This window comes from Fukomys damarensis, unplaced genomic scaffold (genome assembly GCF_012274545.1).
Source record: "Fukomys damarensis isolate Sample0158 unplaced genomic scaffold, DMR_v1.0_HiC HiC_scaffold_39, whole genome shotgun sequence".
NCBI lineage: Eukaryota > Metazoa > Chordata > Mammalia > Rodentia > Bathyergidae > Fukomys > Fukomys damarensis.
Genome location: NW_022900951.1, coordinates 106727659 through 106739110, shown reverse-complemented (window position 1 = coordinate 106739110; position 11452 = coordinate 106727659).

The following is an 11452-nucleotide window of genomic DNA, read 5'->3' as shown; positions in this document are numbered from 1 at the left end:
AATTTCCTCTATACCTTCTCCTGTTCTGAGTAGAAATTTTTGAAGGAAAACAGGGAAGTGGTCAGAAGAAACTATATATGCAGATACTATGCATCTTACACTGATGCCATTTTATTATTTACTGTTTCACATAATGGGAAGTTGTGTTGGTTAGGGTAAAGTGTCAGCTTGATTGGCTTTGGGATCTGTCCTGGGGATTGGTGTGTCCGGATGGGTGATGGAGGTGTGGCTTTAGGGGCTACTTCCGGCCCCTCACCCCTTTCACCCTGGCACTGTTGTTTTGCCTCCCACTGGCTGCAAACTAAGCAGTTTGCTCTGCCACACCCTCTCCACCTTTTAGTTGTGAGTGTTGGATGTTGTGTCTTAGTGACAGGAAACCTGATCAATACAGAAGTCCAAAAATAAATGAGACTCCAAGAATGATCTAGGTGTGAAAATTTTAGCTATCTATATGACTGCGACTTCAACCTTTATCTCACATTATACCCAAACACTAACTCAAAAAGGATATTCATGGGCCAGGCATGGTGGCATGTGCCTGTGATCTCAGCTATATAGGAGGCTGGGACAGGAGGATCACAAGTACAAGCCCAGTCTGAGCAACTTAGACTCTGTCTCAATATTAAAAAAAAAAAATTAAAGAATGGAGATGTAGCCTAATGCTCCCTGGGTTCAATGCTCAGTAGCACACACACACAAAAAAAATTATATTCACAGTCCAAAAACCCAACACAAGACTTCTATCAAAAATATATAAAGAACTCTTACAATTCAATAAAAAATGAAAAACTAACTTTTTAGATGGCCAACAGTTTTAAACAAACATTTCAAAAAATAGCATAAGAAAGGCTATCATGTGAAAAGATGCTCAGTATCATTATTTACTGGCAAAGTGCAAATTAAAACACAATGAGACATATATCCACTAAAAAAGCTAAATTTTAAAACACTGATAGTACCAAGTGTTTCTGAGCATGTAGTCCAACTGCAACTTTCATGCATTGCTGGTGAAAATGTAAAATGGCATAAGCACATTGGGAAAAGTTCAGTGGCATCTGGTAAAGTTAAATATTTACCACATGTCCCAGAAATTCCACTCTGAGCTGTTTACCCAAGCGAAATAGAAACCTATGTCCATAAAAAGACTTGCATATGAATGTTCACAATAGCTTCACAAGGAAACGACCTAAATATCCAACAGCAGATAAATTAGCACATCAGGTTGTATCCATGCTGTAAAACACACCTCAGCAGTGCGCATCTCAAAATCTTTATACTGAAAAAAGAAGCTGGGCCCAAAAGTGAACCCAGTGTATGATTTGATTTATACCAATCTCTATAAAAACTAAAGCAAATATATAATGATTGAAAGAGATCTATGTTTGCCTGGGGCCCCTGGTGGTGAGAATGACTATAAAGGCACATGAAGAAATTGTTGGAGTGAGGGAGTAGTCTATAGCTAGATTGTGGTTAAGATTCATCAGTGTATATATTTGTCAAAATTTGTCAAACTATACAGTTTAAATTGGTGCATTTTGTTGTGTGTAAATAATACTTCAGTATTGTGGATTTTAAAATCTTTATTGTTGATCATGCACCTCATAATGGACATGATATATTGTAGTGGTTAATGAATGAAAATCCAATACTTCCTTTTCTTTTTTATTAAAATTTGTAAAATATGAATAATTCAAACATGCAACCTCCAGAAAAAATTATTGCAGACACTTTTTTCCTACTATTAAGATAAAACAGATGTAAACACTTTGCCTTATGAAGCTCTAAAAAAAAGAAAGAACAAAGAGATAAAACATTACTAGTGCAGGTAAAGCCACCCTTCCATCTCATCTCCTTCCCCAGAGAAAACCATTTCCCTAAAATTGATGTGTATTAATCAGTTACTTGGTTTTGTACATTTGCTATAAAAATGTGTCCATAAATAATGCATAGCATTGTTTTGAATACTTTGAATGTATGTATATGAAAGCTACTGCATGTATCTTCTTGAAAATGCTATTATCATTTAACATTATTCTTTTAGATTACATATATTGATACAGATAGACCTAGCTCATCCATTTTAACTATGATGTGCGTAAAGCACAGTTTATTTGGCCATTCCATAACTGAGGGATAACATGTTGTCCCAACGTTTTTATTTTATATAGTGTGTGGCAAAAAAAGTCTTCATATACATTTTTATTCATGTGTACAAGGGTTTAACTAGGGTGGATATATAGATATGGAATCACTACATTGAAAAATATTATGACTTTATGCAGCCTAACAAAGCATCCTAAACATTAGTAGTTTAAAACAGAAGCTATCATTTATTTTCGCTCATGAATCTGCAACTTGGGTGGAATGGTTCTTCTCTGTTTTACCCAGCATCATGCCAATGGCTCTACTGGAACTAGAACATCCACTTCCAAAATGGTTCGCTTTTATTATTTTAAAATTGGTATTGGATCTCAGCCAGGAGCTCATCTGGGACTGTCACCTAGAGACTCTCAATTCCTTTCTATATGTGCCACTCCTTGTGGTGATTTGGACTTTCTCACAGCATAATGGGTGAATTCCACAAAGGTCAGTCAGGAGATCAATGTTGGTGTCTCTTATCTTCCCCATCCCTGTGTTGTAGAAGTTCTGTTTCTGGCAGGCAAGTCAGAGAGGACTGAAACTTCCTTCCCCATTAAGCTCCAGTGAACAGGGAAAGGACTCTGTTTGCAGCATAACAGGTCCCGAAGTCTGGCATGGTTCTGCCTACCTCATTCATAGGACAAATGTTCTATCATGGAACAGCAAGCTGACAAGACCAGGGCCTGACATCATCCCCAGTGCCCACTGGGAAAACAGGAATGCCACTCCTGCAAAAGCAAGCCACTGTCCCTGCTCCCAGCTGCAGTGGTGCAGGAGTTCTGGCCAGAGGAAGAGGCAGGCTATAAGGATGACAGCACCTCTACTCTGACTGAGATGATGGGCTTTCTTTAAACAAAAACATGAGAAATTTTTCATTGCTAAGGGTATTCTCAAACCAACAGAGTGTGGGGCTGGTGGAATTACAAACTTGTAATTCCAGTCATTGGGAGGAAGATCTTGAGTTCAAGGCCATCCTGAGCTACGTAGAAACACCCTGTCTCAAAAACAAAACAAAAAACGGTAGAGAATTTAGTAGCAAGCAATTAAGAGTGCGTGTCAATTAATGCTGGAAAAAAATTTTAAAAGAAAGAGTGTGTGGGAACTTAATTAGACTAGTAATAATAAGCATAATGGCAGACCAGTCAGAAGTTTAACAGAGAAAAGCCAACAAAGAGACAGCTAAGAAAACCTTCCTTGCATTACACATATTCTTCATGTAACAACCTACCTGTTTAACAACTGAACTTATGATCAGCCTTACAACCCCCTACTTAGACTACACCCATCTGTTTCTTAGGTACAGTGATGTACATCTTAATTTTAGAACCAGAGTATTTTTGCAGTACAATATTTTTACTTGTACATTTTAGATATACATAATGATAAAATTCATCATAGGGAATCTGTACCTGTACATGATGTAGCTTGCTTCTTTTTGTCTCATTTCTCCCCCTCCCTTCAACTTCTCTTCGCCTCCTCCTTTACAAAAGCTTTGTTTCCATTTTTTCCTTTTTCTTTCTTTCCTTTCCCCTGCTCACTTGTTCCCCTCCTCATTTGAACATTGTCTTACCGTTTTCCTTTATCTTTTATATATTTTAGTCCTTGTTTACACTTTTGACTTCTCACACTAGAGAATATGTGCATGAAATAAATGTGATTTATTTCACTTAAGAGTATGGTATCAAGGTTATCCATTTAGCTAAAAATGTCTCAAGCGTATCCTTATTTATGGCAGAGTAGCACTCCATTTATTTTTAAAAATCTTCATTATGAATTCATCCCTTAATGGGCATTTGGGCTATTTCCAAGATTTAGCTATTACAAACTGTGGTGCTATAAACATGGGTGAGCTTATATCACTGTGGTATGATTGCGAAGATAACCAGCAGGGGAATCTCCATACCGATTTCCACAGTGGTTGCACCAATTTACACTTCCACCAAGAGTGGAGAAGGGTTCCTTTTTCCACACAGCACCGCCAGCATTTGTTATTGGTTGATTTCTTCAAAATAGCCATTCTTTCTGGAGCGAGATGGAATTCCAGTGTTGTTTTAATTTGCATCTCTTGAATGATTTTTTTATACATTATCTGCCATTTTTACTTCTTCACCTGAGAAGCATTTATTAATTTCAGAAGCCTTTTTTATTTGAAGTTTAGACTGGTGGGGTCCAATTTTTTGAGTTCTTTATATATTCTAGATATTAGTTCTTTGAATGAGGAACAGCTGGCAAAACTTTTTTTCCCACTCTGTGGGTTGTCTCTTCACTCTGTTTGTGGTATTGCTTGCTGTGCAAAAGCTTTTCAACAAGATGAGATCTCAGTAATTGATTCTTTGTGACATTTCCTGTGCAATTGAGCTTTTGTTCATCAAGTCTTTGCCTACACCTGTCTTCAACAATTCTACCTGATCTGTATTCCAGCAAATTTGGCATTTCTGAATAAATATTTAGATCGTTGATGCATTTAGATTTTACATTAGTGCATGATGAAAGATATGGGTCCACTTTTATTCTTCAGCATGTGGGAAGGTAATTTTTCCAGCACTACTTATTAAGGAGGCTATCTTTCTTCCAATGAATGGATTTGGCAACTTTGTCAAAGATAAGGTGGTTGAGTGTGTTTGGAGTTGTTTCCCCATCTTCTAATCTGTTCTGTTGTTCCTCAGGTCTTTTTGTTGTTGTTGTTGTTGTTGTTTTGTTTCCAATACAATTCTGTTTTTATCATGATAGCTTTGGAGTACAATTTGGGGTCAGGGATTTTGATGTTCCCTCTTTTACCTTTCTTGCCCAAAACTGCCTTTACTACTCTAGGTCTCTTCTGGTTCCAAATGAATTTTAGGATTGTCTTCTGTAATTCTATGAGATATGCTATTGGTATTTTTATAGGGATTGCATTAAATGTGTATAACTATTTTAGAAGTATGGCCATTTTCACTATATTGATTCATCCTACACAAGAACAGGAGATATCTTTTCACATTCTGATATCCTCTTTGATCTCCTTTTCTGTAATACTGTAGTCTTCCATGTAAACATCTTTGGCTTCCTTCATCAGATTGATTCCTAGGTATTTCACTTTTTTGGATGCTATTGTAAAAGTTGCTTCCCTAATTTCTCTCTCAGTGACTTTGTTATTTATGTAAAGGAATACTATTGATTTTTGAATGTTGATATTGTATCACCTACACTACTAAATTTGATTATTAAATCTAGAAGCCTTTTGGTGTATTTTTGGTGTTATTCATGTAGAGTATCATGGACACAAATAATAATAATTTAATTTCTTCATTTCCTATCCTAATTCCTTCTCTTTCTTTTGTCTAATTTCTTTGGCTAAAGTTTCCATTGCTATACTGAATAAGAGTGGTGACAGAGGACATCTTTGTCTTGCTTTTGGAGTGAAAGCTTTCAGTTTTTGTACATTTAGTGTTATGTTGGCAGTTGCTTTTCGTAGATTGCTTTTATAGATTGAGATAAAGATCATCTATTCCAATTTTCTGTAGTTTTTATCAAGAATGGGTGTTGGACTTTGTCAAATACTTTATCTACATCTACTGAGATAATTTTTTGGATTTGTACCTGGCTCTGTTGATATGGTGCATTATATTTATTGATTTACATATGTTGAACCATCCTTGTATCCCTGGGTTGAATCCTACTGGGTCATGGTATATGACCTTCTTGATGATTTGTTTTATTCTCTTTTCTAGTACCTTATTGAGGATTTTTGCATCTATGTTCATTAGTGAGATTGGCCTGCAGTTATCTTTTTTGGTTGGATCCTTCTCTAGGTTTTGTATCACAGTATGCTTGTGTCCCGAAATTAATTTGGGAATATTACTTCACTTTCAATTTCACTAAAAAGCTTGAGAAGTAGTGGCATTAGATCATTTCTAAAATTCTCGTGGAATAATCAGTGACTCTCTCATGGAATAGCCTTTTCTTTGCTGGTAGGTTTTTAATGACATCTTCAATTTTTTCAATTAATATTGGTTTAGAATGTTTATAGCTTCTTGATTCAGCTTTTATAATTCATATGTATCTAGGAATCTGTCCATTTGTTCTGTATTTTCCATCTTATTAGAATACAGGTTCTCCACACAGGTATTCATGATCTTCTGGATCTGTGCAGATCTGTTGTAATTTCACCCTTTTCATTTCTATTCAAATGGGCTTGAGTCTTTTATTTCCTTTTCTGATAAAGATGGTTATATTTTGTCACTTTTAATTAATGTTTTTAAAGAAACAACTGTTTAATTCATTGATTCTTTATTTTGTTGGCTAGTCTCCATTGCATTAAACTGTGCTCCAATCTTTGTAATTTCTTCCCTCCTGGGAGATTTGGGCTTGACTTACTCTTCTTTTTCTAGAAGCTTTACATTCAACATTAGGTTTTTATTTGAGCTATTTTCTGTTATTCAAATTCAGCACTATAAATTTACCTTGTAGGACGTCTTTCTTTGTGCCCCATAAGTTTTGGTATATTGTATTGGCATTATTATTTCAAAGTAGAATCTACCTAATTTTTTCTTGAATTTAATCCGTGACCCCTTGCTTGTTCAGGAGGATGTTCTTTAATTTCCATGTGTTTATGAAATTCTTCTGGCTTCTTTTGCCATTGATTTCCAATTTCATTGCCCCAGGGTCTGATAATATGCGTGGGATAATTTTAATCCCTTTACATTTACTGAAGCATGTTCTATGAACTAACATGTGATGCATTTTGGAGAATGTCCCATGTGTGAAGAATACCACCTTGTTGATTATGCCCAAAGAAATACAGGTTATAAGAGTGAACCTTGCAACTGGCTTGATTTAAGAAGTGACTCTGGGGTTGGGGATTTAGTTCAGTGGCACCATGCCTCCTTTGCAAGCACAAGGTCCTGAATTCAATCCCTGGCACCAAACAAAACAAAACACAAAAGCAAAAAGCAGAAAGTGAGTCTGACAAAAGCCTGCATAACTCATTAGAACACTACAAGTGGCATGCAGGTTAGCACCACCTCTCCACCAATGGCCACCACAGAGGCCCAGAGAAATGGCCCATGAAACTATGGGGCTTAATGTGAATGTGAAATAACAAGGTAGCTGAAATCAGAGTGACTGACACCCAAATTCCATTCCCAAAATTAAAACCTTCTTAACTGAAAAGGCAAGGTTAATTGTTAACCATAACCTATATCCAGTCTGTTCTGTTCCTAACACAAGAACGTTTTATGTCTTCTCTTAAAAGCCTTACCTGCATCAGCAACTTATCTGTAGCACCCACACTAGCCCCCTGACTTGAATGATTGTGTCACCAATAAATATTGGTGGTTCTAGATGTTCAGAATATTTGCTTGCTCAGTACTGACCATCCGAACCAGAATGGTCAGTTTGACTTTGATTCTGTCTTTAAGTCTTTCTTCTTGCCTTGCTTCATGGCACTGAGTAGAAGTTCAGGATCTCTGCAGGGAACTATGATATGTGTGCAGCTTAGAAGAACTTCTATTCTGATGTTTTGGGGTGAAATACTCTGTAGATATCTACCTAGTAGGTTTGTTCAAAAGTTTCATTCAATTATGATATTTCTTTGTTGATTTTTTTGGCTAGTCATTTGTGACAGTGGGGTATTGAGATTCCCCCCTCCATTATAATTGTACTAGTGCTTAGTTGATTTTCATAGCCATTAATATTTGTTTTACATAGTTAGGTGCTCTGGTACTTGGTGCATATATGTTTATTATTGTTATCTCTTCCTCTTGGATTGTTCCCTTTACAAAGATGTAGTGACCTTCTTTGTCTCTTTTAATCAGTCTTGTTTTAAAATCCACTTTGACTAAAAATAGAATAGATAACCCTAGATAGATTCCTGTCACATGGAGTACTGTTTTCCATCCTTTGACTTTAAGTCTATGAATTTCATTTTGGATTAAATGTGCTTCTTAAATGCAGAATAATGTTGGATCTTGCTTCTTGATTAATTCTGCCAGTCTTTTTCTTTTGATTAGTGGATTGAGACTATTTACATTGATATTTATATGTATATTGATATATATTGACTTATCCTTGTCATATTATTTTCTTGTTGGTGGTTTCCTTTCTTCTTCTTTGTTTGTTTCACTCTCCTCATAGATTCTTTCAGTTGGTGTTCATAGAGTTGTAGTTCTTGTTATGTCTTTGTAGAATGTCCTTCAGAACATTTTAGGTGTGTTGGTTTTGGTTGCAGTGAATTTCTTCAGGTGTTCTTTGTCATCGAAGTATCTCATTTCTCCATGAATTTTGAAAGATAATTTTGTGGGATACATCAATCTGGGTTGGAGGTTGTTTTATTTTATGCTTGAAATACTTCACTTCAACCTCTCCTTGACAGGATGCTTTTTGTTGAGAAGTCTGCTGCAATTCTGATGGCTGTTTATTTTTAGGTAATTTGTTTCTTTTATCTAACAGCTTTTAATATTCTGATCTGGTGTTGAATTTCTGGAATCTTAACTATTATATGCCTTAGTGTAGATTTTTTTTCTTTTTATCATCACTAACTGAACTTCTGTATGCCTTACTTGTCTGTATGTCAAATTTCTTTTCCCTACTGGGGAAATTTTCTGCCTTTAATTTTTGAAGAGGTTTGTTTTGTTTTGTTTATTATTTACACTATCCTGCTTTTTCATTGAGTCTGATTAATCTTGTGTTATTCTTTACATCATGTAGCAGCTGTTGGATTAATTTTTTTACAGTCCATTGCTATTTTTAAGAAATCTTGCCAGGTGTGGTGGTGCACACCTGTAGCCTCAGCACTAGGGGGCTGAGGCAGGAGGATCACTGCAAGTTCAAGGCCAGCCTAAAACTACAGTATGAACATGTCCCCCAAAATCAAAATAAAACAACAACAACAAAGAAAAATCCTTCTTTTCTTGATTACTAACCCCAATCCCATCTTCTCTTTCTGATGCACTCTCCTCACATTATCGCATTCTGCTGTGTATACTTTCAATGGAATTTTTAATCTGGATATCTGTTTCAAGGATTCCATTTCTTTCTTATGTTAGGATTTCATGGTTTCCATCATCTTCCTAAGCTCCTTTTATTTTTTTTTTCCATCTGTATCTGCTGTAGAATCACTAAGCAAGTCATTCATTATGGTCACCATTTTTGTAGTTATCTAACAAACTATTTCTGATCGGATTTTTTTCTAGAACTCAATTCATCTGCTTTGTTACTTTTGCCATTACCACTAAAGAGAATCTACATGGATGACTTTTGTTTGTTTTTGTTTGTTTGTTCTTCCAGTGCCAGGGATTGAAATTAGTACCTTGCACTTGTGATGCAGGCATGGCACCAAAGAGCTAAATCCCCAGCCCAATGGCTTTGGAATTGTTCCACCTCTTTGTTCCCTGGGATTACCTTTGGTGATCTGAATGTCTTCTCATTATCTTTTTTCTTTTTTCTTTTTTTTAGTTTAATTCCTAGGTTGATGCTTGTAAATTGGTTTATGGCTATTAGCTTTATTGCTAGTATTGAGAAACCTTAGGAAATGACTACTCAGAGATGTTTTCTATATGTAGCTGACTTGTGGGTTTTGAGTCTGTTGCAAGATCTACCCCTTCCATTTACTGAGGATAAGAAGTTGCTACCTATTTTGCCTACCCCTATTTCTTTTGCATTGGCTTATGGTATTTTTTATGACCCTTAGGCAATCTCAGTCTTGGCTCACTAGGAAAAACAAGATTAGAACAGTTATATTACCTTGGATAAAGTAGTACAATCAGCAATGAGAATAGCATCAAAAACAGCCTAGCAAATGACAAATTGTGGTAACTATTGATTTGCTACCTTTAAGTGTATGAACTACATTTGTAGTTGTATAACAAAACCTAAAGCAAACCAGAAAATTTTATACTATAAATATTCCCTCAATATGGCAATTTTACTCTCAAGGGAGAAAATTTAAGAGAGTTTAGGGTAGAAAATAGAGTAATAGAAGAGGAAGAGATTAGTCGCAAGGTTGGAGGACAAAGGACGATTACACAAACTTTGGGAAACTGGTGAAGAAGACAGGAGGGAAAGTGAGAAGGGAAAATATAAACAAAAGCAAAACAGAATAACAACAACAAAAAACTAGAAACAGTATTCACACTCATATAAAAAGAACAAACATTCAAGAAAAAAAGAAAACAAAAACAAGAAAAGAAAAAAAAAGTCTTTCCTGTCACTGATAGGAAAATTGAGCAGACATCCCAGATCAATGTTGATTCATCCTATCAAGCAAGCCAGCTGTAGATTTATGTTGCAGTAGTGGATAATCATAGCAAGTCTGCACCTTTAGTTCCACTGAATTTCAGCCTGGTTTCAGGCTGTGAAGCTGGAGCATGATTTGTTCACCCCACAACACGGTGTGTGTCTCCTGCCGTCTTGAACTTATTTCTGCCTTGCCCTGATGCTAGAAGCTGCTAGATGGAGCAAGCAGTTGCTCCAATTCCAAGCTTAATTCCAAGCTCAGTTGGGCCCTCTCTAAGATGACTACCAGCCAATTGCCCTCTTCTGAGGGACATCTGAACCTGAATAACTCACCAACCACTACAGTCTGCTGCATCCACTGCTTTGTTCCACTGGTATATTTCTCTGTGGAGGACTCTGGGGTTGCCAGTAGTCACTGTGCATCTGTAGGTTTGGGCCACCCCTCCCACATAGTGAGTCAGGGCTCAGGAAGAAGTGCTGCTTGCCTCCTCCTTCTTCTTCATTGAAGTCTCTCTTTGCCCTCCCTGTGGACTTCAATTCTCACTTTAGATCCTTACTGGGTATCAGGGACCCACTTCCCTCTTTCTTTTCTTCTTAACATTGCTGTATCCCAGCTTTTGGATACCAAATCTCAGAGAGGCTGTTTCTCTGCTGTTCACCACTTCACCATCTTCCTGGAAGTCCAATATACCTTCTTTGTACACTACTGTAACTTTTGCTAATTGTACTATAGTTTTATGTTCTGTTATACATTATAGGAATCCATAAAGTTATGCAAATAAAAACAAAGTCTTCAAGTTGGAGTTTCCTTTAAGCATTTCTTTGTTCTGAATATTGTAGTGTGCATACTATATATAATTCCTTATTTAGCAACCAATTCTTTTAACAAGCCAATCACAGGAAATTAACTCAGTCTTTGAATAAGGAGTGTCTATATTTTCCCTGTACAGCCCCAGATTTGTTTGATAAGACACTGTCCTTGTGTTTTACTTAGCTTCCTTAAGCATACTTTCTGTTGATTATTTGAACATATTTATAATAGTTGCTTTAAAGTTTTTTTGTGTTTTTAACTTCTCCTTTTTTTTTTTTTTTTTTTTTG